Genomic DNA, 17,458 nt, shown 5'->3' with positions numbered 1-17,458 from the left:
GCTTTGGGGCGCGGGCCAAGGTCGGATCTTTTAATAAAGGACGTTTATTTTTTCGTATTTTATTTGGAACACGAACTTGTTTTGTTATTTCAAGATTTGAATTTAAAATTAAATATGTCGTAAATTTAGTCATTAAGTGGGTCTAATTGACAAAGAGAGGTTGTGGCTATTCCGGTGTAGTTGAAAAGGAGGAGGCGTCTCTTCAGTAAGCAGTGCCTCCTTCTTCTCACTTAGTCGTGTGAGATTATTCTTGAATTAATCAAGTGAAAGGACAGTCGCCGCAGTAAGCTTAGGGGTCTAGTTCAGGAGCAGTGTAGCATCATAGTACGTGCACGTCATGCGTAAACTTGGCAGGCCGGTTTGATTGTATCCGCTGATATAAGATGCAGAGTTTCCGTACTTTGTAGTAGTGGTCCAGAAGCGTAGTTGCATCAGTGTAGTGATGGAGCAATTCAAGTGAAACATTGATTGTGAGTATTAGATAGTGAGATATTCTTTAGATTATGATGCATGCATGCTCTCAAAGTGGTTCCTTATTTTAATTCGGACGCTGGTTATATGAGATCCGCATATACGCTCGTATTAGCTTTGGTTCTTTTATTCAAAACTTTCAAGAGTTATTTCCGATCATGGAGAAATTTGATTGGCTACTGGGTTTGAGAATCCGAACAGCGAACTGTCTGACAGTATAAATTGCGATCGCTTTAATGGTCAGGTGAACTTCACTCATTGGAAGGACAATAGTGTATGGATCTTTACTTACCTCTACTTGCGTTTGTTGTGAAAATTCCTATTGTTGATAAGTCTTGGTAATCCTTATTGTTTGGTGCTGCTGTAGCCGTTTAAGGATTTATCCATCATTTCGCCCGGAGGAATATGATTGCGTACCAAAGCAGAGAAGAAGAAACGTAGAAAGAGAGTATAGAACATGCTCTGGTCGAGACGGTAAGTATTCTCGTAGCTTACTTACTTGATGATCGTGTGAGAATCGATGTGTTTAATGATGTTGAGATAGCTTGACAGCAGAGCTTAAGAAGGTCGTGATCCGTAAACAGAGGGTGAATAATCTGTGGAAGGAGGCGTTGCAGACTGGCATTGGATAGACAAAGAAATACGAGTGAGTGTCGATGATAATATTCTTAATCATTTTGCGTATGGTTATTGCAGTCCGAGATTTAAGATGGAAAGTGAGATACAAAGCTCTATGATAATCGGATGACGAGATTTCCATTTGAGGTTACTTCAATGATGCGCTGTCTATAGTATATTCATATACAAGCTGAAGTTGGTATACTCGTCAGTTTGTAGGAGTGATGAATATGTTTGTAACCCTGCGTAGGGTGTGCATTAGGGTTGAGTGTATGTGCGTTGCATGCGCACCTGGTAAGCAAGACTGATGTGGGTTTTGGCGAGCGATGGAATATTACTTTGTAGAGCGTATGCGTGAAGTATTGTGCGGACTGGGTATTCCTTTTGTGCGCTAGATGGAAGAATAAATTCGTATTGGCTTAAGGGTCTTTAGCTGGATAAAAGATGTAAAAAGAGTCCTTACGATGGTGTATCGATTAGACAATAATTGTAACTGATGAAGAGCAACAGTAGTTGTTATTTTCGTTCGAGACTTCAATTGCTTTCAAGATACTTCGAAAAGGTGAGGTATGGTCGTGGCTTGGCGTGATGGAATGATTTGTTCCTTTTTTCGGATGGTCGTTTTTGTGTGCGGTGCCGCGTATGTGCTGAGTGTTTATTCCTACAGATTCGCGTCTGAGTAAAATTACGTTGTGATGAAGATATATGTAGTTGATTCGAGGAACACCGAGTAGTGAAGTAAGTTCATGATAGGATATAAAATGATTAGGAATAGCTGAAAAGTATGTTTTTTACTAAAGTATAGAAGTTGCTCCGTGCTTGAGAAATAAAAAGAGTGAATCTGTAAATCTAGTCGTAGTAGGGCCTGTTGTATGTTTAGCTTTATGTAACGCATATATGCAATGGGAAGGATAACTCTAACCAGGAGACAGGTTACCGAAGCAGATGTGGCGCATTTTATTGGTATTCTCTGTTAGCGGATGGTATGCGCTTTTTGGAAGTAAGGCATTAAGTTAAGTCGAAATGAGGAATGGGACTTCAGTGAGTTAATCGGGTGCGCTAGAACAACTAACTGGGTGGACGTATGTAGAGATGGTTGAGCTGTTTGTGGCTGTCTTGGATCGCGTGAGGTCTAAAGTTGCAAGGGGAGTGATAGGGCTGTTGTAGTATCACAGACATTGTGGTATTATTCGGTTCAGGACGATAAGAATGGTATAAGGCGAGTGACAGCTACGGTGGATCTGATTGAGATTCGTCGTTGCAACCTTGCAAAGGCCTGAGGGGTATCTCTAGAAATTTTTGAGCCGAAGAAAGGGCTTCACATAAGGACTGGCATGGAAGATCAGTATAGGCGCGGTTGACTACTTTTAATGTACATGGATGGATGCTCGCAGTTTGCGGAGAATATGTACATAGGCTAGATTTAGAGGTGTAGCGTTTGGGTGTGCAATTGGGCAGTAGCTATCTGTATGAGAATATTATATACTGTAAATTTCTATAGGACCTGGATTGCACTATTAAAATTCTCCGGGATGCGGTCATCTTATTGTTTTTTGTATATTTATGTAGGATGGCTGATATGTGTGTGTTAAGGATGGGAGGATTAGATGAGATTGTATTGTTATGATGGACAACCTATGTGAGAAGAGATTTGTTCCCTGTGATCAGCGCGAGAAGTATCTATGGGTGTAATTTTTAGCAAGGCCATGGGAAAAGTTTTTTAAGTGTCATGCTCTGTATGTAAGTCCTTCTGGGTTACAGTGGCATAGTTGGTGATGGAACATGATAGGCATCTCTCAGTAATAAAAGTGAGCTTTATGGGAGTGGGTGCAGTTGAAAGAATTAGTTTAGTTGATAGTGAAGTTAGGTATAAGATGTAGTCGAAAGTGATCGGTTATGTCTGTTTAGACATGATATTTTCACGTGGCAGAAAATGGATAGACAAATGATGTTACTGGCTGATTATTGTAGCGTGGCTAGGGGTCTTTATATGAGTAAAGTATTTTAATTGGAGTTGTTATGTTGGGGTCTTATGTCGACGACCATGTTGAGTTTATTGGTAGCTAACGAACATGGGCTTGGATATTGTGATTCTGAAATACGTTTAATGGAAGTGTAATAGCTTAGTGACTTCCAGTCTGTTTAGAAATGAAGATGCCTGTTTTTTATTGGCAAGTAGGAAGTACCTGGCTATGTTTATGGTGGTGATCTATAGGTATCAAAGAGTATGAGTATAAGGTAGATAGTTAGGTGTTATTTCATCACACAACTCATTACTTGATAAGGTTCTTACCAATTCAGTCATCTGGCATAGTTGAGGGGAGGCTTCCTCACGTCCTCACCTAAAGAAACGTTGTGTACGACGTTTTAGCCATTTATGAGATATTTGTTCATAGTGGTGCATTATACTTAGAGCTGGAATTATTATGACTTTTAGGAAGGAACGAGTTGCTTGTAGTTATAATTAGACGTATGCAAGCTGCGCCAGCTATCTGGCCATTCTGCATCTGTGATGCTTATGTGCATACATAACCTACGCCTGACATAGCATTTGCCGTTTGTAATCTTTCAAGGTTTACAAGCAATCCTAGTAATACTCACTGAAAAGCTATAATTAGAATACTTGGATATTTAAAGAGAACAAAACATTGGGCATTTGTTATAATGGGTTTCTCCTTAACGTATTCGTATTAGAAGGATATTCTGATGCGAGTTGGGTTACATAATTACATGACAGTTAGGGCTACTTGTTGGTGGATATTTTCTATTTGGTGTGGCGGCGCTATTAGTTGGGAATCCAAGAAACAAACTTGCATTTCTCATTCTAAGCTATGGAATCGCGAGTTTATTGCATTAGCAGCTGCCGGAAAAGAAGCGGAATGGCTAAGAAATCTGTTCTAGATATAAAATTATGGCCCACAACCTATGCGAGCCATTTCAATATTTTGTGATAGTGGACTACTATGTGTGTTAGCTCATAACAAAATGTTAATGGAGAAAATCAAGACATATAAGCTTAAGGCATGCTTATATAGAGAATTTAGTTACAATTGGGACGGACTATTAGCTCTATAGTGTAGTGTGAGAATCAAACAAGAATCTGGCAGATCCACGTTACAAAGGCATTAAATAGAGATGGAGTACAACAAATTAGTGAAAGGAATGAGGCTAAAACTCTTAAATTATTCACAAGATATGGAAGCCAACTTTGAGTTGGTATATAGATCAGACTTAGTTGGTATACAATGTTCTGGAATTCGTTATGGATCATAGTCTCAATTAGAGTAATCACTAGACAAGTTTCTTGTGTTGATTAAGCACGATTTCTCATAGAGCTCTAGATTCCTATGTATTGTTTAATGTTATATTGAGAAGTTTAGGAGTTGTTAACTGTCTTTAATAAGGGACATAATGACAAACTTCCAGGTGCATACTGTTTACAAGAACGAGGTTGAATTATTCTTAATGGAATTAGCAAATGTTGTAGTAACAGGGACATAAATTCTATTTCCACCTATATGAATATTGAGGTGGTGCTGCTTCTAACAAGATTTAAGGAGTTGAATCTTGTAATATTCATGAATTTAGATTAGCACATGGCCATAAAAGTGCAAAAGCCATAATACTGGATTGTTTTCTTTCTTTACTTAATAATATTATGCGTGTGATACTTTCGGTTTGACAAATGGAGTTGTGGTTCAAATCTTAGGATACCAATAACTTCGTCGAACTTTTAAGGTACTTACACTAATGAAAAGTTCAAATCTATATAAGGATACTTTTCGATATGCATCATTATTATGAAGACTATTATAAACTAGTGGGGATTCTTAAGAATAGTTTGTATATAATGGGAGTCCCACAACCGATGGCATAAAGCATTTAGTTGGGCTTTATTAAAGCTTCGCCCATTAAGTCCAATAAAATGAACAATTGACATATTCAGAAAGAATAGTGTGTATTTTATTATATATTTATAATTATATATAAAATGACTTGGACTTTGGACTTAGGGCTTGGGCGCGGGCCGGGTCGGATCTTTAAATAAAGATTTTATTTTTCCGTATTTTTATATTTGGAACAACTGTTTGTTATTTAAAATTTGAATTTAAATTAAATTTTAATTTTTAGTTAACAAAAAGAGTTGTGGCTATTCGTTAAAAGGGGCGTCTCTTCAGAAAAAGTCTCCTTTTCTTATCTATAAATACAGAAGACATCCAGAAGTAGAGTATTCAATCTGCACGTATGTCTTAGGCCTTTGTTTGTATCCTGATGAGAATTGCTTGTAGTCCTAAAGTTATCAGCGCAATAACTCTTGAAAGATAGCATCTTTCACGCCTCAAAGCCTTTAATTCTCTGTTACGTAACCTATACTTTCTATCAATTTCAGAGTTATTTCAGCTATGGAGAAATTATTGGCTACTGTTGAAGATCCGAAAGACTTACAAATTGAATCGCTTTGATGGATCAAACTTCACTCATTGGAAGGACAAGAATGATCTTCTTACTCACTGCATTGAAAATCTTTTATGTCCTTGATCCATTGTTGGCTTCCCTACCAGAACCAACCCCGGAGGATACTGATGCGATCAAGCAGAGAAAAAGAAACAAGAAGAAGATGAACTGCTTTGCAGAGGTCATATTCTGAATACTTTGACTGATCGACATCTGGGCAGAAGCTGACTCTTCTGAACGTGTTCCATGTTCCTGAAATTATGAAGAACTTGATTTCTGCTAGTTTACTTTCTAAGAGAGGTTTCAAAATTGTAATTGAGTCTGATCATGTAATTGTGTCTAAGAGTGGTCTGTTTGTAGGAAAAGGGTATCATTGTGACGGCATGTTCAAACTAAGTGTTAATGCAATAAATTATGTTTCTGCTTATACCATTGTGTCTGATTCCTATTTATGGCATGCTAGATTAGGCCATTTAAATTTTGGTTCTTTAAATTATATGTCAAAAAATGGTTATATCTCTTGTAAAACTGAACATTGAAGCAAGTGTGAAATATGTTTACGAGCAAAACTAACTAAGAAATCATTTTGTAAAGTTGAAAGATTTATAGAATTATTACACTTAGTGCATTCTGACTTATGTGAATTAAATGGAGAATTAACTAGAGGAGGTAAAAGATACTTCATCACGTTTATAGATGATTTCTCTAGATTCACATATGTTTACCTACTTAGAATAAAAGATGAAGCATTTCAAAAGTTTAAGGAATTTAAGTCAGTTGTGGAAAATCAAAAGAGTAGGAAAATAAAAATTATTCGAAGTGATAGAGGAGGAGAATACTTTCCTACTGAATTTAGTAATTTCTGTGAAGAGCATGGAATAATACATCAAACAAGTGCTCCTTATACACCACAACAAAATGGATTGGCGGAAAGGAAAAATAGAACTTTAGTAGACATGGTTAATTCTATGTTGTTAAATGCACATTTACCGCACAATCTGTGGGGCGAAGCACTACTAACTGCTTGTCATATATTAAATAGAGTGCCTTCAAAAAGTGTTCATGTTCCACATTATGAACTTTGGAATGGTAGAAACCTAATATATATTATTTTAAAGTATGGGGGTGTATATCTTTTTATAGAGTTCCTGATCACCAAAGAACAAAATTGGGACCTAGAGGGATAAAAGTATTTTTGTTGGATATGCACAAAATTCGAAAGCATATAGATTGCTTTATCTAGAATCTAATATTATTGTAGAATCTATTCATGTTGAATTTTTATAAAATAGAATCATTAATGATAATGTTGATGAGCTGTTGATTGCACAAGATCAAAGTAGTCATGATACACAAAAGATGTCACATTCTAAAATAATTTTAAATAAAAGGAAAAGTGACAATACTCAGTTAGATCCTAGAAGAAGCCAAAGAGACAGAAAAGGAAAAACTCTTGATCCGAATTTTATATCTTCGGAATCTATAGTTTTTCTAGTAGAGGGAGATAGAACTAATGTCTGTAATCAGATACCTATTTTGTTTAATTTAGAAGAAGATCTAGAACATACAAAGAAGCTATGTCTTCAAGAGATGTTGCTTTTTGGATAAAGGCGATTAATGATGAAATGGACTCAATAATGTCTAACAACACTTGGACTTTAGTTGATTTGCCTGCTGGATCTAAATCTATAGGTTGTAAATGGGTATTCAGGAGAAAATATAATACAGACAGTTCTATACAAACCTTCAAAGCAAGACTAGTTGCAAAAGGCTTCACGCAAAAAGAAGGCGTTGACTACTTTGATACATATGCTCCAGTTGCAAGAATAACATCTATTAGAGTACTTTTGTCATTGGCATCTATATATGATTTATATGTACATCAAATGGATGTTAAAACCGCTTTTCTAAATGTGAATTTAAGTGAAGAAATTTATATGAGACAACCTGAAGGATTTGTTCTTCCTGGTAATGAACATAAAGTTTGTAAGCTTATAAAGTCTCTCTATGGCTTGAAACAAGTACCAAAACAATGGCATGAAAAATTTGATAGTATAATATTATCAAATGGTTTCGTACATAATCAGGCAGACAAATGTATTTACTCTAAGTTTACAGAAGATTATGGAGTTGTTATTTGTCTTTATGTCGACGACATGTTGATTTTTGGTACGAACATGCTTGGAATTTCTGAAACTAAGAAGTATCTAACTTCAGTCTTTAAAATGAAAGATTTGAATAAAGTAGATACTATCTTAGGTATCAAGGTTCAAAGAAGTGATAAGAGAGTAATTTTATCACAAACTCATTACATTGATAAGTTTCTTACCAAGTTCAGTCATCTGGGCATAGTTGAGTCTAAAACTCCATATGATTCAAGCATCAACTTACTGAAAATACTGGAAGAACAGTTGCTCAATTAGAGTATGCAAGTGCAATTGGCAGTTTGATGTATGCTATGCACCGCACTAGGCCTGACATAACATTTGCCGTTTGTAAACTTTCTGTCACGACCCCAGTTCACCTACCGTGAACATGTCGTGATGGCGCCTAGTCTCTACAACTAGGTAAGCCTAAAATGCGGAAAACAAAATAACTTGCGGAAAATGATCATTCAGCTTTGAACAGTTAAAAGAAAATACAGTGTATAGATGCCACTTGGCATATACAATTTCATAACACGGAAGTCATCAATATCATCCCAAAACCCGAAAACTCACGGGAACACAAGCTAACAGAATGAATACATTGCTCTAACTCCAGAATGTCTAAAACAACAGTAAGAAAGGAAGGATATCTGCTAAAGCTAGAATAAGATAGAGACTCCTTGGTCTGCGGACGCGGCAGATGTACCTCGAAGTCTCTGCTAGATCTCTCAACCTCGAGGGTGATACGCCTGGGTGGAGGTACTTGGAGCAGCACATGAAAAACATGCGCAGAAGGGGCATGAGTACACCATAGCGGTACTCAGTAAGTGCCAAGCCTAACCTCGGTTGGGTAGTGACGAGGAAGGTCAGGGACCTACTGAGATAAATATACATATACATAATGAATGACAGGACCATAAGTAGTAAAACTGAGAATCGATAATAAAGATCTACACAGTATAATAATTGTGCAATAACGGAAACAGAGATAAAAGCAACTACAAGGAAATACCCCTTCACAGCAAGATAGATAATCGGGATCTCTTGGAATCCTCAATATACACTCTAGGGATCTCTTGGTATCCCGAGGATCTCTTAGTATCCTCAATACATATGCCAGGGATCTCTTGGTATCCCGAGGATCTCTTGGTATCCTCAATACACATGCCAGGGATCTCTTTGTATCCCGCACCTCAATCCAGACCATAATTACGCACAGGGGATCTCCCGGGATGCCGTCCCGTAGTCCCAATTTAAAAACACACAACAACAGCTCAAGGACATCAAAATAAAAACTAAGTCCGTAGTGAGTAAACAGTAAATTCTAGCCTAACATGCTTCACATAATGCAATTAAGGCAGTTTAAGCAAATAGGCAATTAATTCAACTAATCATGCTCTTCTAAACTAACACAAGATATATTTTGCATGTAGAATAAAGCAAGGAAGGAACTCCGTTTAAGTACTTAAAGTAAAACCGGATTTTTCAACAATTAGCTCAAGTACGCGCTCGTCACCTCACGTACAAGGCATTCAATAACCAAGTATCATATCCTAAGGGAAAAAGGTCCCCCACACAAGGTTAGACAAGCCACTTACCTCGAACCGGCTCCAAAATTAACTCGAAACCACACATTTTCCACGAGTATCCGACTCCGAATGGCCCAAATCTATTAAATTCAAGTACATATCGTAAATAACATCCCAAGCAACTGATTCTACAATTTAATTCAAAGCTAAAACGCGAAATTAGGTAAAATGACCAAAATGCCCCTCAGGCCAACATCTTGGAATCGGATGAAGTTAACATTTTCAGAACCCTCGTACTCTCACGAGTCCACCCATATATAAATCTCTCAAATCGGAGTTCAAACACCCACTCAAAACTCAAAAATTCGGCCTATGAAGTTTCATAAATTTTTCATCAAAAGTCCGAAATTAAAAGGGGAATTCATGATTAGATTAGTGGGTTATGAGCATAAAGGAGTTTAGAATCGTTACCCAATTGTTTCCCTTGAAAAACTCTCCAAATCTCCCTCAAATCCAAGCTCTCAAACTTGAGTTTTGGTAAAAATGGCAAACCCTCGAATTTTGAAATGTTTATATCTGCCCAGTTATTTAATGAATCGCGAACGCGGAGGAAGTCACGCGTTCGCGAAGAAGGAAAAATGAGGGCTTCTAAATTGCTCTTCGCGAACACGAGGAACAGTACACGAACGCGAAGGCTTGAACTGGCAAAGCTACGCGCACGCGAGACATGGCGTGCGAACGCGATGAAGAGAAATAGGCACAGCCCTCAGCGTTAAATAACACTACGCGAACGCGAGGGCTGGCTGCGAACGCGAAGGAGGAAATGACAGGGCTTCGCGAATGCAGTGGATTGAACGCGAACGCGAAGAAGAAACTGGTCCTCCTCCAAGATTACACTACGCGATCGCGAGAAAGGGGCCGCGATCGTGAAGAAGAAAAAGTCTGCAACTGCTAGACTCAGATTTCTGCAATTTAAAACAACTCCAAAATGCCCCATTGAGCATCCGAAACACACCCGAGGCCCCCGAGACCTCAACCAAACCTACGGACATATCCCATAACATCATTCAAACTTGCACCAATCCTTAAACCACCTAAAACAACGTCGGAAATTTGAATTAACCAATGATTTAAGCCTAAGAACTCCAAATTCTATCAAAACACGCTTTCGATCAAAAACCTAACCAAACCTCGTCCGAATGACCTGAAATTTTACACACACCTCCCAAATGACATGACACAGCTACTGCAACTTTCGGAATTCCATTCCGACCCTCGGATCAAAATCTCCCTATTGGACTGGAAACTTCAAAAATTCAATCTTCGACATTTCAAGCCTAAATCAGCTACGAACATCCAAAACACATTCCGAACACGCTCCCAACCCCGAAATCACCTAACGGAGCTAACAGAACCATCGGATTTCCATTCCGAGGCCGTCTTCACACTGTTCTGACTATGGATCATTTTCCAACACTTAAGCTCTTATTTAGGGACTAAGTGTCCCAAGACTCTCCGAAACTCAAAACCGAACGTCCCGGCAAATCAAATAGCAGAAATAAACTTGGGGAAAATAGTTAATAGGGGATCGGGGCGTAAATTCCGAAAACGACCGGCCGGGTCGTTACATCCTTCCACACTTCAACATTCGTTTGTCCTCGAACGAGCATAGAGAACATACCTGAAGTAGTGAAAAGATGAGGGTACTGGCTGCAGATATCCTGCTCGATCTCCTAGGTCGCCTCCTCGACCGGCTGACCCCGCCACTGAACCTTCACGGATGCAATGTTCTTTGACCTCAGCTTCCTGACCTGCCTGTCCAATATAGCCACTGTCTCCTCAACATAGGATCGATCCTTCTCCAACTTGACAGAACTGAAATCCAACACGTACGACGGATCACCGTGATACCTCCGAAGCGTTGAAACATGAAATACCGGGTGAACCCCTACCAGGCTGGGAGGTAAGGCAAGCTCATAGGCAACCTCCCCAACTCGCCTCAATATCTCAAAAGGGCCAATAAACCTCGGACTCAACTTCCCTTTCTTCCCAAATCTCATAACGCCTTTCATAGGCGAGACCCGAAGCAGAACCCGCTCTCCAACCATATAGGAAACATCACGAACCTTCCGATCCGCGTAACTCTTCTGTCTGGACTGGGCTGTACAGAGTCTATCCTGAATCACCTTGACTCTCTCCAAAGCATCCTGAACCAAATCTGTGCCCAATAATCGGGCCTCACCCGACTAAAACCAACCCACCGGAGATCTACATCGCCTACCATATAAGGCCTCGTACGGTGCCATCTGAATGCTAGACTAATAGCTGTTGTTGTAGGCAAACTCCGCCAATGGCAAGAACTGATCCCAAGAACCTCCAAACTCAATCACGCACGCACGGAGCATATCCTCAAGAATCTGAATAGTGCGCTCGGACTGTCCGTCCGTCTGAGGGTGAAATGCTGTGCTCAACTCCACCCGAGTACCCAACTCCTGTTGTACCGCTCTCCAGAACTGCGATGTGAACTGAGTACCTTTGTCTGAAATAATAGAAACTGGAATACCATGCAGACGGACAATCTCCCGGATATAAATCTCCGCCAACCGCTCCGAGGAATAGGTAGTACACACAGGGATGAAATGCGCGGACTTGGTCAGCCGATCCACAATAACCCAAATGGCATCGAACTTCTTCAAAGTCCGTGGGAGTCCAGATATGAAGTCCATGGTTATCCGCTCCCACTTCCACTCCGGAATCTCTATCTACTGAAGCAATCCACCCGGTCTCTAGTGCTCATACTTTACTTGCTGACAATTAAGGCATCGAGCTACAAACCCAACTATATCCTTCTTCATCCGCCTCCACCAGTAGTGCTACCTAATATCCTGATAAATCTTCGCGGCACCCGGATGAATAGAATACCGCGAACTGTGGGCCTCTTCTAAAATCAACTCCCGAAGCCCATCAACATTGGGTACACAAACTCGACCCTGCATCCTCAATACTCCGTCATCACCGTGGCCACATCTCGAGCATCGCCATGCAACACCTTGTCCTTGAGGACAAGCAAATGAGGGTCATCATACTGCCGCTCCCTGATATGGTCAAACAAGGAAGACCGAGAGACCACACAAGCTAGAACCCGGCTGGCTCCGAAAGATCCAATCTCACAAACTGGCTGGCTAGGGCCTGAACATCCATCGCCATAGGCCTCTCTGCTGCTGGTAAATAAGCCAAACTCCCCAAACTCTCTGCCTGGCGGCTCAAAGCATCGGTCACCACATTGGCCTTGCCCGGGTGATAAAAGATAGCGATGTCATAATCCTTTAGCAACTCTAGCCATCTCCTCTAACGCAAATTAAGGTCCTTCTACTTGAACAGATGCTGCAAAGTCCGGTGATCAGTATATATCTCACATAGCACCCCGTACAAGTAATGACGCCAAATCTTCAAGGCATGAACAATGGCAGCTAACTCAAGATCATGGAAAGGATAATTCTTCTTGTGTATCTTCAACTATCTAGACGCATAGGCAATCACCCTACCGTCCTGCATCAATACCGCTCCAAGGCCAACTCTCGAGGCATCACAATAGATAGTATAAGACCCCGAACCGGTAGGTAATATCAAAACTAGGGCTGTAGTCAAGGCTGTCTTGAGCTTCTGAAAGCTCGCCTCACACTCCTCTGTCCACTGAAAAAGGGCACCCTTCTGGGTCAATCTAGTCATAGGGGCTGCAATCGATGAAAACCCCTCCACAAAATGGCGGTAGTAGCCCGCCAAGCCAAGGAAACTACGAATCTCTGTAGCTGAGGATGGTTTGGGCCAACTCTGCACTGCCTCTACCTTGTTCGGATCCACCCTAATGCCCTCACTCAATACCACGTGACCCAAGAATGCCACGGAATCCAACCAAAACTCACATTTTGAAAACTTTGCATATAATCTCTTTTCCCTCAGAGTCTGAAGCACTGTCCTCAGGTGCTGCTCGTGATCTTCCCGACTCCCAGAATATACCAGAATATCATCAATAAAGACAATGACAAAAGAGTCAAGATATGGCCGGAATACACTGTGCATCAGATGCATGAAGGCTGCTGGGGCATTGGTCAGTCCAAATGACATAACAAGGAACTCGTAATGACCATACCGAGTCCTGAAGGAAGTCTTCGGGATATCTGGCTCCCGAATCTTCAACTGATGGTACCCTGAGCGCGAATCAATCTTAGAAAACACCCGTGTGCCCTGAAGCTGGTCAAACAGATCATCAATACGAGGCAAAAGATAGCGGTTCTTCACTGTCACCTTATTCAACTGGAGATAATCAATACACATGCGCATAGAACCATCCTTCTTCTTCACAAATAACACAGGAGCACCCCAAGGTGATACACTAGGCCGAATAAAACCCTTATCAAGTAATTCCTGCAATTGCTCCTTCAACTCCTTCAACTCAGGAGGAGCCATACGGTACGGAGGGATAGAAATGGGCTGAGTGCCCGGCAATAGATCAATGCCAAAATCAATGTCCCTATCAGGTGGCATGCCCAGAAGATCAGCTGGAAACACATCGGGGAAATCCCGTACTACTGGGACTGAATCAACAGAAGGAGTATCCATACTGGCATCTCTCACATAAGCTAAGTACGTATCACAACCTTTCTCAATCATACGCTGAGCTTTAAGGAAAGAAATAACTCTACTGGGAGTGTGACCTAAGGCACCCCTCCACTCAATACGTGGTACACCTGGCATGGCCAGCGTCACGGTTTTGGCGTGACAATCAAGAATAGCATAATGGGGCGACAACCAGTCCATGCCCAAAATAATATCAAAATCAACCATGCTGAGTAATAATAAGTCAGCCCTGGTCTCAAAACCACCAAGAATAACCAAACACGACCGGTAAACGCGGTCCACAACAAGAGAATCTCCCACAGGAGTAGAAACATAAACTGGGGAACTCAAAGAATCCCGAGGTACCCCCAAATACGGAGCAAAGTAAGAAGACACATAAGAGTATGTGGAGCCTGGATCGAATAGAACCGATGCATCTCTGTGGCAAACCAAGATGGTACCTGTGATGACAGAATTGGAGGCGGCGGCCTCAGTACGTCCTGGAAGAGCATAATATTTGTCCTGGCCTCCCCCTCGAGGGCGACCTCTACCTCCCTGACCTCCACCTCTGGCTGGCTGGGCCGGTGGAGTAGCAACCGGTGCTGGAACCATAGCTTGAGAGCTCTGCGGGGCCTGCTGTGGCTGAGGAGTCTGTGGGGGTGTAGCCCTCCCAAGTCTGGGGAAATCCCTCACCACATGGCGTGTGTCACCATACTCAAAACAAGCTCTGGGAGGACGTGGCGGTTGTGACTGGCGCGGGCCAGGTCTCCTGGACTGACCACTGGAAGCACCCCGTGTAGGAGGCGTACTAGAGACTGGAGATGCATAATAAGGCTCCTGAGGCCTAGGTGGAGCTGGAATATCACTGGCTGCTGGAAGAGCTGAATGAACGGGGCGACCCATATGACCCCTACCATGACGACCTGCAGTTGAGGCACGGGCACCAGAAAAATGGCCCGACTCTCGAGACCTCTTGGCCTTCCTCTCCTCCCTGTCCCTAGCATGCATACCCTCAATCCTCCTAGCAATGCTCACCGCCTGCTGATAAGACACATCCGTCTCTAACTCACGAGACATGTTAGATCTGATGTTGGGAATAAGCCCCTCAATGAACAGGCGAACCTTCTCGCAGACTGAAGAAACCAAAGCTGGGGCATGTCTAGCCAAGTCAATGTAGTGGATAGCATACTCCGAGACAGTCATAGTACCCTGGCGCAATCGCTCAAACTCCACACGCCAAGCGTCCCTAAGACTCTAGGGAACATACTCCCTCGTGAACATGTCTGAAAACTGAGCCCAAGTCAGGGAAGCTGCCTCGTCCGGACTGTCTAACTCATAAGCACGCCACCACTGATAGCCGACTCCTCGAAGTTGAAAAGTAGTGAAGGAAACCCCGCTCGATCCTGAGATGCCCATAGTGCGGAGAATATGGTAGCACTCCTCCAGAAATCCCAAGGCATCCTCTGATGCTAACCCACTGAATATCGGAGGATGATACTTCTTGAACCTCTCAAGTCTCCGCTGCTCATCCTCTGAAGTCGCTGCCCTATCCTCGGGCTGAACTGGTACTGCAGGCGGCGAAGGTATAACCTCTGGGGCCTGCTCAACCTACACTCGCTGCTCAGGAGTGCGGGCGGCGGGAGTCTGTACTCCTCCCCCGGCCTGGGATGTGGCTGCAGCAAGGGGAAGCAACCCTGCCTGAGCCAAAGTGGTGTACATACTCATGAGCTGTGCCAAAGTCTCCTGGAGTGCTGGAGTAGTAGTGGCAGACGTATCGGGTGTCTGGACTCAGGCTGGTACTGCTGGTGGTACCTCGGCGGCAGCTCGTGCGGGTGCTCTGGCTGCACCACGAGCGCGTCCTCGGCCTTTAGCCCGGCCCCGGCCTTTGACGGCTGCAGTAAGGGGCGCGGGGGCCTGATCCTCTCAGGTAGCGCGTGTCCTCACCATATGTGAGAGAATAGAAAGACAGAAGTTTAGTTGTGATACCAAGAATCTCGCACAACAAGGAAATCAAATGAAGTGGAATTTTCCTAACAGTTACATAGCCTCCCGTAGATAAGTACAGACGTCTCCGTACCGATCAGCGAGACTCTAATAAACTGGCCTATGTTCCGTGACTCCTATAAACCTAGAGCTTTGATACCAACTTGTCACGACCCCAGTTCACCCACCGTTAACATGTCGTGATGGCGCCTAGTCTCTACAACTAGGTAAGCCTAAAATGCGGAAAACAAAATAACTTGCGGAAAATAACAATTCAGCTTTGAACAGTGAAAAGAAAATACGGTGTATAGATGCCACTTGGCATATACAATTCCATAACATGGAAGTCATCAATATCATCCCAAAACCCGGAAACTCACGGGAACACAAGCTAACAGAATGAATACATTGCTCTAACTCCAGAATGTCTAAAACAACAGTAAGGAAGGAAGGATATCTACTAAAGCTAGAATAAGATAGAGACTCCTTGGTCCGCGGACGCGACAGATGTACCTCGAAGTCTCTGCTAAATCTCTCCGCCTCGAGGGTGATACGCCTGGGTGAAGGTACCTGGATCTGCACATGAAAAACATGCGCAGAAGGGGCATGAGTACACCACAGCGGTACTTAGTAAGTGCCAAGCCTAACGTCGGTTGGGTAGTGACGAGGAAGGTCAGGGCCCTACTGAGATAAATATACATATACATAATGAACGACTGGACCATAAGCAGTAAAACTGAGAATCGATAATAAAGATCTACACAGTATAATAATAGTGCAATAACGGAAACATAGATAAAAGCAACTACAAGGAAATACCCCTTCACAGCAAGATAAATAATCGGGATCTCTTGGTATCCTCAATACATATGCCAGGGATCTCTTGGTATCCCGAGGATCTCTTGGTATCCCGAGGATCTCTTGGTATCCTCAATACACGTGCAGGAGATCTCTTGGTATCCCGCACCTCAATCCAGACCATAATTACGCACAGAGGATCTCCCGGGATGCCGTCCCACACTCCCAATTTAAAAACACACAACAACAGCTCAAGGACATCAAAATAAAAACTAAGTCCCTAGTGAGTAAACAGTAAATTCTAGCCTAACATGCTTCACATAATGCAATTAAGGCAGTTTAAGCAAATAGGCAATTAATTCATTTAATTATGCTCTTCTAAACTAACACAAGATATATTTTGCATGTAGAATAAAGCAAGTAAGGAAGGAACTCTGTTTAAGTACTTAAAGTAAAACCGGATTTTTCAACAATTAGCTCAAGTACGCGCTCGTCACCTCACGTACAAGGCATTCAATAACCAAGTATCATATCCTAAGGGAAGAAGGTCCCCCACACAAGGTTAGGCAAGCCACTTACCTCGAACCGGCTCCAAAATCAACTCGAAACCACACATTTTCCACGAGTATCCGACTCCGAATGACCCAAATCTATTAAACTCAAGTACATATCGTAAATAACATCCCAAGCAACTGATTCTACGATTTAATTCAAAGCTAAAACGCGAAATTAGGTAAAATGACCAAAATGCCCCTCAGGTCAACGTCTCGGAATCGGATGAAATTAACATTTTCAGAACCCTTGTACTCTCACGAGTCCACCCATACTATAAATCTACTC

Source organism: Nicotiana attenuata, unplaced genomic scaffold (assembly GCF_001879085.1).
Source record: "Nicotiana attenuata strain UT unplaced genomic scaffold, NIATTr2, whole genome shotgun sequence".
Taxonomy (NCBI): Eukaryota; Viridiplantae; Streptophyta; class Magnoliopsida; order Solanales; family Solanaceae; genus Nicotiana; species Nicotiana attenuata.
The sequence above is the reverse complement of the archived record's forward strand: the minus strand, read 5'-3'. Positions refer to the sequence as shown.